The sequence below is a fragment of the Pleurodeles waltl genome, chromosome 3_1 (genome assembly GCF_031143425.1).
Source record: "Pleurodeles waltl isolate 20211129_DDA chromosome 3_1, aPleWal1.hap1.20221129, whole genome shotgun sequence".
Taxonomy (NCBI): Eukaryota; Metazoa; Chordata; class Amphibia; order Caudata; family Salamandridae; genus Pleurodeles; species Pleurodeles waltl.
The window spans coordinates 186,427,700-186,441,193 of record NC_090440.1 but is presented as its reverse complement, the minus strand read 5'-3'; the positions used below and the strand labels follow the sequence as shown (position 1 = coordinate 186,441,193).

Here is a 13,494-nt window from a genome sequence, read left to right as displayed (position 1 = left end):
CCTTACCCGGCTTAAGTATCGTAATGATCAATGCCTCCCGCAGGGAAGCAGGAAGAGACCCAGCTTCCAGCGCCTCGGCATAAACCTCCCGCAGATAAGGGGCCAAAATCTCAGAATACTCCTTATAAAAGGCAACAGTTAAGCCGTCCAAGCCAAGAGGCTTATCACCAGGCAAGCCACTGATTACAGCTTTAATCTCATCCACCGAAAAGGGTTCATCAAAGTAAGCTCTATGTGCATCTTCGAACCAAAGCAAACTAATCTCTTAAAAGTAAGCGTGAACCGCGTCCAGATGCAGCTCAGTAGGGGCCGAATATTAAGCCTCAAAATAGCTCGTAAAAACCTTCATGACACCCTCCGTGCCAATCACCCGTTCACCTCCCTGTCCCTCGATTTCAGTGACGTAATCGCTTGCCCATGGTTTGCGCAGCATGTTCGCCAGCGTTCGACCCGCCCTGTCCCCTCACCCCCGTAACACCGGGCTCTAGCATATCACCCCAAAAAACAAACTCCCCCCTGGGAAGCCGCCTCCATATCGCAAGATTGCATCGCGCAAGGCCACCAATGTCCCACCAGGCCAGTCCTCCACCAATCTCTTCTCCAGCTCCTCTATCTGCAATTCCAGCCCCGCCAGCTCACGCGCAGAGCGCGGAGCACACCATGCTGCTTGGAAAGGCACTTTCCTTGAATAACCACTTTAAAGGCCTCCCACAACATTCCAGCCAAGCTAACCGATCCAGAATCCTCAGCAAAATAATGTAGGATGGCCGCACGTATCTCCTCACGAAACACTTCATCCCTCAGAGCACCTCGCGGGAAGCGCCAAGCAAACGCAGTACCTGGAATCCCAGGGATCGACAGTTGCACCCTAACCGGGGAATGAACTGAAAGGGTCCGGGCCAGATGCTCCACCGACTGCATCCACATCTCTACATCCCTAGTGCCCAACCAACGGTCCAAGCGGGACCAGCTATTATGCACATAGTTAACACATGTGCCCTCTCTCCGATCGCCATGCTTAGCCCTCCATAAATCAACTAAACCATCATCACTCATCACAGTCAGCAATGTAGTAGCAGCAGCAGAGTGTCTGGGCCTAGCCACACTCTCTCGATCTCTCTCCGGATCCAAAACTACATTGAAGTCTCCCCCCGCCAAATCACAGCCCGCCCCCCCATTTATTCAACCAGACGCCACACTTCACTGAAAAAAACAGGATCATCAACATTAGGGCCGTAAACCGACACCAGCCGACAGGGCCGATCTAGAAGTGTCCCACTCAACAACACATAGCGTCCATTCGGGTCCACTATCGCACGGTGCGTATGCCATTGCAGCCCCTTACGCAGCAATATTGCCACCCCTCTAGCATAACGCCGCTCCATGGCATTCACCAATCCACCCAGCCTTCAGACGATTCAACGTGGAGGCCTCCAGGTGAGTCTCTTGAAGCATACACACATCTATATGATGGCGCTGAATGTAAGCAGACATAAGACGCACCTTACGCTGATCATTCAAGCCACGCACATTCCAAGTCAAGCAATTAACCACCATCATTATCCCCGGTCACGTCGCAGCAACCTAGCCATTCGCCCCGCCACAGAGCTACCCGCCGCTGCCCAACAGACTCTCAGCACAGATAGACAATAGTAGCAAATCAAAACATGAGAGAAACAACAAACCAAACCAAAACACAGACCCACCCCCACCCACGTAGACCCCCAAACGGGCCAAGGCAAATTCCCCCTCCCCATCTCCCAACCAAAAAGATCAGGAACCCACAACATTGCAGAACAAAGGGACTCCTCCATGGGGCGCTAGCCGAGCCGTCCAGCCCATCTGCAACGCAGATAGGCAGGAAGGGACAAAGGGCTAAAAGAACAGAGAAACTGACAAAGCAGCTCCTAAAGAGATAAACAAGGCAACACTGCAAGACACTCTACAAGAACAAAATTGCCACAGTGCCAAAAATAGTCAATCAGTGTTACTAAGGATCGCCCGCTCCGGGCCAGGATCTCCAGATTCCCCAGCTGCAGACCTTTGTGGAAGCGTCTTGACAAATTTGGCCACCTGCTTCGGATCCGTAAAGAAATGTAATGGGCCACCGTGCTGTATCCGAAGCTTCGCCGGATAGATGAGTGAAAAACGAGCCGCAGTCAGACTTAACGATCACTTGATCGGCAGGAACGCCCTGCGCGCCGCTTGCACGCCTGGAGTATAGTCTGGAAAAAAAATGCAGCTCCGTGTTTTTATAAATCACTGGGCGCCGTTCTCTAGCCAGCCGCAGCACGGTGTCGCGGTCACGATAGTTCAAGAGGTGAAAAATAGAAGGTCGCGGCAGAGTCCCAGGAGGGAGCCTAAGGCCCAGCGATCGGTGAGCTCGCTCAACCACCATCATGCGAGACAGCTCACCAGGACACCAGTCAGCAAGCATTTTCTCCATGAAGTCTTCCATCCTGATGTTATTGCGCTGAGACCTTGCCTCCAAATCTTCATTTTTATTTCTGATGACCTCCAGGACCCGCTCCATCTGCAACAAGCATTCTCTCTCACCCTGTCGCGGATCCTCCATCTCCGATGTGCGCGACTCAAGGTGTTCAAATCGGGCATCATGCTCATCTACCCTGGCCCTGATGCGGTCCATTTGTTCCGTCAAATGGTCCAGCTTGGCATCAATGCCCGCCAAGCTGCACTTAAGATCCAAAAACATGGATCGAACGGAAGTCTCCGAGGGCCCATCATCCGTCTACGCCTCTCCTGGCTGCGTAGCAGAGGAACCCCCCTTCCGCTTGCTACCATCAAATGACAGCTTGGCCTGCCGCTGAACTGCATTGCCCATATCTGCTCCACTGCAGGCCCAGCTGGAATCACTTCGTCAAACCTCAAGGAGCAGACAGGTCACTCAAAAAATATGGTGTCCAGGCGTCATTCCACTGAGGAGCCCCTAGAGCCAAGCAAGTCCCCTCAGATAGTAACTGCACTCACCAAAGGTAAGCACCAAGGGCCCTCCAGGCAGTCCTTCCCTTCCCAGATGGCGCCAGGTGCCAACCAGGAGCATCCCCAGGCTGCCGCCACCACCAGGGCGCCTCCCGTCGCCACCTCAGGCCAACCAGCAGCGACGGCAGACCAAAGGGGGTCCAGTCCTTCCCAAGGGCCCAAAATGTGCCAAAAACTATCTCCGGCGCACCCCCCGGCCCGATCCAGCCGGCGATCACCACCACCAAGCCCCACCAACAGGGGCCGACGTCAAGGGCCCAGGGCGAGCCCGTGCAGCTGCAGGGCCCAAAGCCCAGGCACTTCTCAGCCTAGAAGGCCCCCTGCCACCCAACTCGGGGGGCCTCCACTCTCCAATGGGCGTGCCTCCCAGGAGGCCCCCACCGGTCACCACCAGGCCCACGCGACTCCGCCGCCGCACCCGGGGAGCAGAACAGACCTCGCTGCCCCCGACGCTCCTCAAGCGGCAAGCCCCCTCCAGGCCGCGGACAAGTAACACCTCGAGGGGAGGGGGGGCGAAGGCGCGGCCCTACAAGACCGCCGAGAGCCCCCCCTCAGCACCACTCGCCGCACGCCTCTCACCAACGGGGGCCAAAAAACACCCCCCGGGCACCCGCAGCAACACACGGCAGCCCGCGCAGGCCGGGCACGCCTCTCTCCGCGGGCCGACACCAGCCAGACCCACCTCCATGGCACGGCCCAAGGCCCCTTCCCGGCCCCGGCACAGACGAGGGCACCTGCCCAAACTGAGTATCTCCCAGCCGGGGGGGGAGCGCTAATCCCGCCACTCCGTCAGGAGAAATGTTGTAAAGAGCCCTAAGTCCGGCAGAGCCTTACTCGGTGACGGCCATCTTGCCGGCCGGCTGGCTCCGCCACCGATATGCCTAAGGTTGATGCCTTGCCTGCTGATGTCGTCTAACACATATCATTTGTTTCCGGTTCGTTCTGTATTTCTCCTAGGTTGCTGCAAATGCGTTTTTTCACGTGTTTCCTTCTCTGCCAGCACAAAGTGTGTTTATCTTTCCTTTCTGTACATTTGTTTTATAGCTGGGATACTAAAGAACAGTTTTTTTTTTTTCTTGTATTCAAAATATTGGTAAAGAGTACCTCATTGTAACTTCCCACAGAGACCATTGTGATTGGCAACTTAATTCTCATAGGGACGGTAACAGACAGGTGCCAAGGCCTCCTGGGAGCGTCCAGGTCTAAATGAGGAATTTTATGGGGTATCTTCCTTTCTAATGGGACCATTAAGGTTCTACTTGTAATCCTCTGATACCTTTACCCCTGGAGGTACTGGTGCGTCTGGCATCCATATCTCTGGAGAGAGTGAAGGTTGGCTTACCAGGAGGATTACCGTACTACTGCGAAAGAGGCCCAGTGTGTGTATTTTCTGTAAATAGACGTGGATAGGTCTACACTACTGTCAAAGGTTTTCCAAGAGAAATCTTGGTAGAGTTATTTGTTCTCTATCAAGATCAATTACTTTTTGGTCCACTGCACTTTCACTGTGTCAGTAGATGTCTCAAAAGGCCACTGAAAAATAACCTGACACACAAGCTAGTCAACATGAACCCAGACGAGAAATTATTTGATGGCTTTGCGCAAGTGAGCAATGGAATGAGCAAGCGATCTTTGGTGCTTGTAAAACCATAACATGCAAATTTGCTATTCTGAGTATGCCATAACACAGTGCAGTTTCTTATGATCTTAAACATGAATAGTCTGCCTAAAGTTAGATATTTCAGTAGCAGACATTTTGTGTTTTGAGTTTAGAATACGTTCTTGTGTCACTGTACGGGTGTTACACAATTAGACCATGTTAAATGTAAAGGCAGACTGCTTCTAGTGGAATTTCAGATACCTCAGCAACTGGTGTCTTGTTTTGTCAGTTTTTATTTAAAAAAAAAAGTCTAGGCCTTTCATCAGTTGGTGTTTTTGCTGACTGGTTCAATGGCCAACTGTTTAGTTTACAGCTAGAGACCAGGTAAGTGGCGACAGCCATTGCTGTCCAGAATTGGAATCCAGAGTGCCTGTGCTCCGTTCACAGTGATTCTGACCACTCTATCTTGGATGGCCCACAGAAGGCATTGATAATAGTGATTGCAGTGGTATGGTCCAGTAGACTGTTTTTTTTAATGTAGTGTTGCATCCTTTCCTCTTCTCCTTCTGGACTCTTTGGCTTGATTTATGGGGACAGAAGGCCAACTGTGTGTCCAAACCGGAGGCTCCAATTAGTCTTGTCTTTCCCCATTTTTCAGTGGTGGCTGCAACCAGTCAAGGATGGTGGGGTAGGGGGTTAAAGTAATTTTTTTTTTTTTTTTTAACTTACCTGCCTGCCGCCTCTGTGAAGCTCCTCTCTTCCCGGCACTGGGGCACAAAGCACAGGCTCCCAATCCAGATTTCAGTGGTGGCTGCAACCAGTCAAGGATGGTGGGGTAGGGGGTTAAAGTAATTTTTTTTTTTTTTTAACTTACCTGCCTGCCGCCTCTGTGAAGCTCCTCTCTTCCCGGCACTGGGGCACAAAGCACAGGCTCCCAATCCAGATGCTGCTCTCATGCTATACCAAGCATGAGATCCGTGCTGGGATTGGCCTGAGCGGGCTGGTTTGTCACTCAGGCTCAGGGAGCCTGTGCCATTTCTCCAACCCAGCTGCTACCCCACAGGGAGCCTGTGCCATTTCTCTAACCAGGCTACTAACCTCATTGCCAGTATAAACAAGGGAACAGTTTCTGAACACCCTGACAGGAGCACGTAGGAAAAAGATGAGAGAGGAGGTACAGGAAAAGCAACTCATGCTCCCTCTGGATAAAAAGTTTGTGAATCGACGCCTCACTGCAGAACGTGGGGTCTAACATTTTGGAGCCCTTGGTCATATAGATATTGTTACTGGCCGCTAAGCATAGCTTGAACCCCAAGTGGGGAAAGACCAAGGGCCTTATGTCACACAGCTGGGTTGGAGAAACGTAAGTGTGCATGTCAGTTTGGCCGGCACTACTCTTCCCTGCTGTTGCCCTGCCCCGTCCTAGACTCCCCTGGGTCAGTCAGACAGTGACAACTAATTATTTGTCACTTCCTGACTGAGCTGGGGGGGTGACTCTCTTCCACTGTTATGGAGGAGCCATCCCGCCATGTTCATTGCTCAGCAGCCCACATTTAACAATAATATATCAGTGAACAGGACTACATTTCTTGCGAGTCCTAGTAGCAAAAACCGTAATCCACCAATCACAGTCTTTCCAATGCATATAAGATAATCCACAAGGAAAAACACGTCCCTTGTCTTTGCTGGTCAGCAACCAGATAAGTACTTTTCCTTGTAGATTGTGTGGTGATAGTATTAGTTTCTTACACGACATGGGTAATCATTGTTTGAATGCTTAATTTTTGTGCAATGAATATTTTACTGTTATAATGCATTGTAAGTTTATAATATTGACTTTTCCCTTCTCACGTTGCAGCACAAGTGGAAGTTTTTCCAGGAGCACAAATGTGTCCATGCTGCCTCAGAGGATAATTCAGTCCTGAGTGCCATAAGTGTGGGAGACCCTTCAGAAGTACAACCAGGACCTGAACTGCCTCTGGTTACATCCCAGCATGAAAGCAGGCAGAGCAGTGCATCACAGCACAGTACGTGGTAACATCCGGATGCTACCATGAGGCACAGGAAGACCACATCACTAGTGTAGTGCATCTCCCTGGTGTCTCCTTCCAGAGAGATTGAGAGACGCCAGTCCAAAAGTATAATAGTCCTGGGGGACACTGCAAGTAGAGTGAGCAGAATATGTAACTCCTGCTTTGCCAATACTAATTTGCACTTTCCTACTCAGCGTGGACAACATACCAGAAATGAGTAGGTTTGGCCCTAACTTATCCAAAGGTAAATGAAACATCAGGAGTGCTGCAGCCTCCTGCGAAGTAAGCACAGGGTCAATTCCAGGAGGCAGATTATATTAAGACCCATAAGACAAGAGGCTTAGTACATTCAAATCCATAAAGACAAAAGGCTAAATACACATACTTGCATAATAAGGCTACTATCCCCATTGCAGTATAAACAGGGGAACAGTTCCTGAACACCATGACAGGAGCACCTAGGAAACAGATGAGAGAAGAGGTACAGGAAGGCCAACTCGTGCTCCCTCTTGATAAAAAGTTTGTGGATCAATGCCTTATTGCAGAATGTGGGGACCAACATTTTGGAGTCCTTGTCATATAGAAATTGTTACTGGCTGCCAATCATAGCTTGAACCCCCAGTGGGGAAAGACTAAGGGCTCTTGTGGCCCGCAGAACCCAAGAGAACTTGAAAAGCCAAAGGTTAGGCTGAAGACAAATCAACAGTAGTTACTGTCCTCCATTAGACATATTTGAGAGACTAAGGCTAGTGTTCTTAAAATGGTATGTGAATACCCTGGGTAGGATGACGATTCCCATACCCAGGAGACTTTGAAGATGGGGGGGAGGGGAGGGGGGGGGAGGGGGGAGGAGGGGGTTCAGGAGATCCCGGCCAAGATGGGCATTAGGGTGAAAAACCGGACCCAGAAAATGTTGGCAACTGGATGATTGTCCTAAATGTCCCCGGCCAGTTAACAACCTCAACAAGGATGTCACTAGATCCTAGGGAATTGCATGGCCTGCTAGACCTGAAGGATATTTACCATCTGCAGTCACTTAAATGTGTTCTGGCTACCAAAGTGACCCAGTACTTCAACAGTAGAATAGAAGAACCCATAGATAAAGAGGTCACTGGCCTCATAAAGGTGGGATGTCCAAGGTCATCACTGGAGGAAATAGACAGACAGGTTTGTAACTAAATTTGTAAAAGATCCCACAATGTGATAGGTTAATATTGGAGAGCATGTCAGGACAAAAACCTGGATATTTTGAGGACTCCAACTAAAATATTAAATATGTCAGAAGCATCCAGAGAGACTGGCAACCTAACCCCTTCCGAAAGTCTGTTGGGCTGGGCCCAAAGGGCAATATGTTTTCTGGGTAATGGGAACTATTCCATATCCCCTGAGAGACTGCAGTCTCTTCCCATTAAGATAGACTGAAAACTGGGCAAATTGGCCACTATCAAAGTGAGAACGATAGGCCACGATCTGCTATTTTGGGAACCCTTTGTCAAAGACCCGAACAAGTTTGTAACTACTTTCTCATTGTTGGACAATGCACAGCAGTTGAGGAAAAGGATGTTTGGCCAGAAGGACGTCATAGGAACAGGAAGAGGCAGCAGGCGCTCGACCGGCCACCCTTACCCCCCGCCTCCCAAGTGTCCAGGGTAAAACTCCATTCCAATTGCAGGACCAAAAGAGGTTGGTAGGAGCCTTCCCAAAAGAGGAGCTGGTAGAGGATGCAGCTGCAGAGGAGGCTTCGAGGGTGTTACCAATGCCCCAGGAGGCTACTCAGTTAAGGTCTACTTTTTCTGTCCAAAAAAAGTGGACAAAAGGCTTGGATTATTTCTACCCAAATGGAGGGAGGTAACTGGATGCTTGTGTGTTATAGACCATTTCAGGCTTTCAGATAGAGTTCTATGGAGCTCCAAGGCAGGGAAGAAAACCCAAACCACTTTTCAGAGGAGGAGTCATACCTTCTAGATCTAGAGGAGCAGCACATGCAGAGCAGGGGAACCTTAGCCCCAACCACCTTACATCCAAAAGAGTTCCTGTGCATCTTTTGGGTCAGAAAGCAAGAGTATCCCCGATAATACATTTGAAAACAATTCCACGAGTAGCCGACATATCACCACTTCGAGATGGAGGGAGATGCATCTTCTCAGAGACATTCAGTTACCAAACAATTGGATGGTTCAATTGGATCTAGGGGATCTATATCTCCCTTTTTTCACACTTCACAGAAGGTTTTTCTAATTCATGTAGAGACAGCAAGTGTATGAGTTCTCTGCACTCATGTTCGTTCCTCCACACCGTAGCACTTTAACAACGTACTGAGGCCAGTAATGGAACTTTTAAGGTCCAGGGGCCTCAGATTAATCCTTTATCAGATATCATCTAGATACACACTAATCTTATATCTAGACAACATCAGGATGCAGATTGACTATGCAGGGACCTCCACATAACATCTCTTCTTCAGAACTTGGGTTTCATAATCAATACATAGAAAACTGTGTGCTACCTACTTCAACTATAGTTTTCTTCACTTTTTGTCATAGATTCGGTACAACAGATAGTGAAACTTTCCCAAAGGAAGATGGGTCCTATTCACAAAGAACTCAGTAGGACCTTATTAGAAGACTGAACATCCCTGAGACATGTGGCCAGGTTTTGGGGACCTTCCGGTGTCGTCTGTCCAGGGGATTTTTCCCGGGACCACTTCTCCATTATCGAACCTTACAGCAAATGAAAGCTGCCCATTTGAGGAAAGGACCTATGTTGCTGAGGAGCAACTCCCCACGGAGGCCAAGATGGAACTTAAGTGGTGATTGGATGATATGCCACCTCCGGATCCGTGGCAGATCTGGTGATAGAATCAGATACAAGCTGTTCTAAGTGGAGAGCCGGATGCAGAGCGATCACCACGGGTGGACAGTGGTCAGAGCAGGAAAGGCAGTCGCGTATCAACTGGTTGTAATTACTAGTGGGATCATTTGAAGCAAAATGCCTGATGAGAGACAGTTTCATGTGCTCCATCCTCCTGTGAATGGACAATGTATTACCAGTGCATATATAAACCGACTCGGAGGGACAAGATCAAGAGCTCTAACAGAGTTGGCTAAAGAATTATGGAACTTTTGCCTAGAAGGGGGAATTCAGTCACAGCAACATATCTGCCAGGTAAGCTCAATCTAATAGTAAGCTGGTAGTGCACTTAAAGGAAATCAGTGCTTGGAAACTGGCTACGGAGGTATTCTAGTCAATCAAGCACAAATGTGTGTCTGTGCTAGATTCACCTATTTCCATCTTGACTCGAAAATCAACGCCCGATATTCTTCATTTGGAGGCTGAACCTGATGGCAGAGGTGACAAATGCATTCCTATAGGATTGGAGCCAGATCGGGAGGTGTGTGTGTGCACACCATTCTCCATGATTAAAAGTCCTATGGTGCAGGTGAGGAGGGAGAAAGTGACACTGGTGTTGGGGGACACTGGTTTGGGGGTCGTAACCCTGGTTTCCAGTTGTTCTGGAACATTCCTTGGATTTTTCTATACTACTTCCCCAGAATCTGAGCTTTCTGGCAGATTGTACCAGTTGGTGTTGGTGGGACTCTCCGACTGATGGCATGTGTGATTACAGGAGCCCATGAGAGATCCGGGGCCTTCTGATGTGGGCTAGAAACCTCACCAGATTGTCCTGGTCTGAGTCCACGATCAAACGATATGGCTTGGCTTGACTCAGATGGCCACTTTGTTGTCTGGGCTGAAGTTTAGGTCCCGTGAAGGCAGATATAGTGCACATCCTGAACGCCCTGTAAGAACTGGAAGATAAGGGGATTACCCTGTTGCACCATTAATGTTTGTAGATCATCAATTTCGGCTGAGCATATGCCTAGTAATGGACTAACACCTGCTGGTTTGTCGACTTCTCAGAGGAGTGAACCAAGATATATTCAGTTGTGGGATGTGAGCAAAGTCTTGTGCCTCTTAGAATCTTGGCAAAGCAATCAGGTATTGTCCAGGAAAAAGTAGGCAAATGATTTTATACCTTATTTCCTGTAAGAGGGATTGGGGTGTTAGAGCATTGGATGTCTCGTTTAGAATGTTTACTCCAGAAAGGGCCACTACCACTGTGCCTAGGAACACCAAATCTTATACTAGAGTGGTTCAGTGCCCAGCTTTTCGAGAGATCCCAAAGCTGCACGTGGTAAGGTGCATTGGACCCTAGACAAAGTGACTATGCGACGATGATTGAAGTAAATTACCTGCTGGCTCCACACAATTATTGATTACAATTGGAAATCTCTTCAAACCAGTTTTATCCGCAGTATAGCAAGATGGCTTCAATGGGTCTAGACATTGACACCATGTCTGGTGCGTATTTAGTAAGGGGAGGCCATGACATCCAGAACTTGGAAGACATCCCAACAGACTAGACATCCAATTTTCAAAGGGCCAGATTACAAGCCGGATTACAGGTAAATATGCTATTTATTGCACCTGTTAAATAATGATAAAATGGAGGTTTATTATTTATCAATTGCGATAAATAGCACCTATTACGAGTTATTTGGGAATAACATGCGGATTTTGGTGTTCAGCATACCGAAATCCGCATGGTACAGCTTGACCTGCTGAAATTTAATAAATGTTGCGTTATTTGACGCATCAGATAATCATTGGCTGTATTAAATAAAGCCAAACTCGTATTTCTGTCCTGTGTGTGAACAGCAGTTTATTCACGGGATGAAATCGACTGCCCAAGTTGTAATCCGGGCCCAAATGTTTTAAATTGTCAGTGATTGGGGGTGGTGTCATTTGCAATCAGTAAGCTTTGAACTTGCATAATCAGAGCATTCCGTCCTGGTTTAGATTGTAAAATTCCGAACTGTCGTGAAGGAAAGTTTGAATTCTATTAAGAACACATAGGCAGTGCTTTAAATGGGCCGGTACTGTCCGGTACTGAGTACCGGCACTTTTTTATTTTGAGAGGGAGAGTACCGGCACATCTCAAGAAAAACTTAATACTTTCAATTGGAGAGTACCAGCACTTCTTAGAAACAAGCAGGCACTCTGATATAGAGTACCGGCACTTTAATTTTTCCATTTCAAGCACTGCACATAGGCAAGGATTATCATACCCAAGACGGTATAATAACACTGTCACCCACCCCTGACACATTTTCTCAATTTCTTTCCTCTACCTGTTGTAATAAAGGTCCTTTGTGCACTGCGGTCAAGTCTGTGTCTCCTGAAGACAAACAGCTTAATTTGGAAGCACATACTTTCTGCAAGATACCAAACTCAGTGGCGTAGCAAGGATACTATGGCGCTTAATGCCTTTCCACCTATCATACTTCTCACATCGCTATCTCCATGCCTCTTATCTCCCTCTAACCCCTTTTGTTATCCCTGTCCTACTTTTGCTTGTCCTTATCTCATTTGTTTTTTAGTTTTCTCTCTTTGTTCCTCCTCATCTTCTCCACTTTTCTTTCACCCTTTTTTCCATTTCTCCCTCATCCTGTCGGCACTCTCTTCAATCTACGTCCCACCATTCTCCTTCCACCAAACTCTCTCTGATTTTTCTGTCCTCTCATTCCACCCTTTCTCTGTCAAATCTAGATCTTGATTATACTTCTCGCTGACTAGTCTAGCTTCTTGTCTCTACCGTCTTGTCTCCTCTTTTGTCTACTTATTCACTTTTGTTTGTATCATCCTTCCTTCTTTCCCTTCTGCGTTTCACTCCACTTTATTTTCCTCTCAATTTCTCGCTAATCCACTACTTCCCTTTTTATCTCACTTACATAGTTAGTTCATATTCTATTCTCACTTACCCTTCCATGGCCGTCCTTTCTTTCCCTTCTTGTTATGCCTCCGTAGCCACCCTCCTCCCCCTCCTCCTTCCAACCTCTTTCTGTTCAGCTCTGTTTTGTTTCACTGATTCCCTGTCTTCATTTCCCCTGCCTTTTCACCTCACCCGACAACTTGCGCTCCATCGCCTTGTCCTGTTTCTTTTTTTTAACCTCCTGACAAGCTTCTAACAAACCCATTAAATGAAACTTCGGCCTTTGCAGTCAGGGCGAGAGGCCTTCTTGCTGCTGAATGTAGGACGCTGGCTCTGTATATACTATACCAAAGCAAGGTATAGTGTGTACAGATTCCTATGGATCCCAGAGGCTATACAGAAGCTAAAGTAGATAATAACAATGCTTTCTTTTGTGGTAGTGTGGTTGAGCAGTTAGACTTATCAGAGGGTAGTGCTAAGCATTTGTTGTACACACACAGTCAAGAAATGAGGCACGCACTCAATGACTAACTCCAGGCCAATGTTTTATGTATAAAAAAATATACTTAGTTACTTTATTCCTAGAATCAGAAAGGATCTTTGATGCAGGTAAGTACAATTTCAAGAATATATCACTTTCAGGTATCAAATGCACTTTGTTTGGAATTCACAGATAAAACAGTTTTCAATTTCAAAAGTAGACACAGTACAAGTTCTCATAGAAACCAATGCGGTCCTAGAGGAGGAAAAGTAACAACACAATTTGCAAGTAAGAATCAACACACCTTCATATACTCAGATATGCATTATTCTTACAAACATCTCATGCACAGTTTCACTGGCGCAGTCTCCCCCATACATCCACGCTCTCAGACTCATTATTCTGCATACATGCCCTGTCAGGCCTTCTCCCACATTCACCTTTGCTCCTTCAGACACCATTGCTAGCAGATGTAAAGGGTTCAAGTTTTTTCAGCTATGCCTATGTCCTTCCTAATGCATATGTGTGCTCTTTTCTGCCTTGGTGGTTGCATTTTCCTTCTTTACCGTGCTCGACCTTCTGTTCATTGACTCTATTTTCAGAGTAGCAA

At 47.7% G+C, this 13,494-nt stretch overlaps 1 protein-coding gene across 3 annotated transcripts in view; it reads left to right on the top strand.

The window, feature by feature from the left end:
- The window catches only part of ULK3 (unc-51 like kinase 3), a 197,843-nt gene that overhangs the window by 14,508 nt on the left and 169,841 nt on the right, over nucleotides 1-13,494 (top strand). The gene's annotated exons all lie outside the window — the stretch shown is intronic.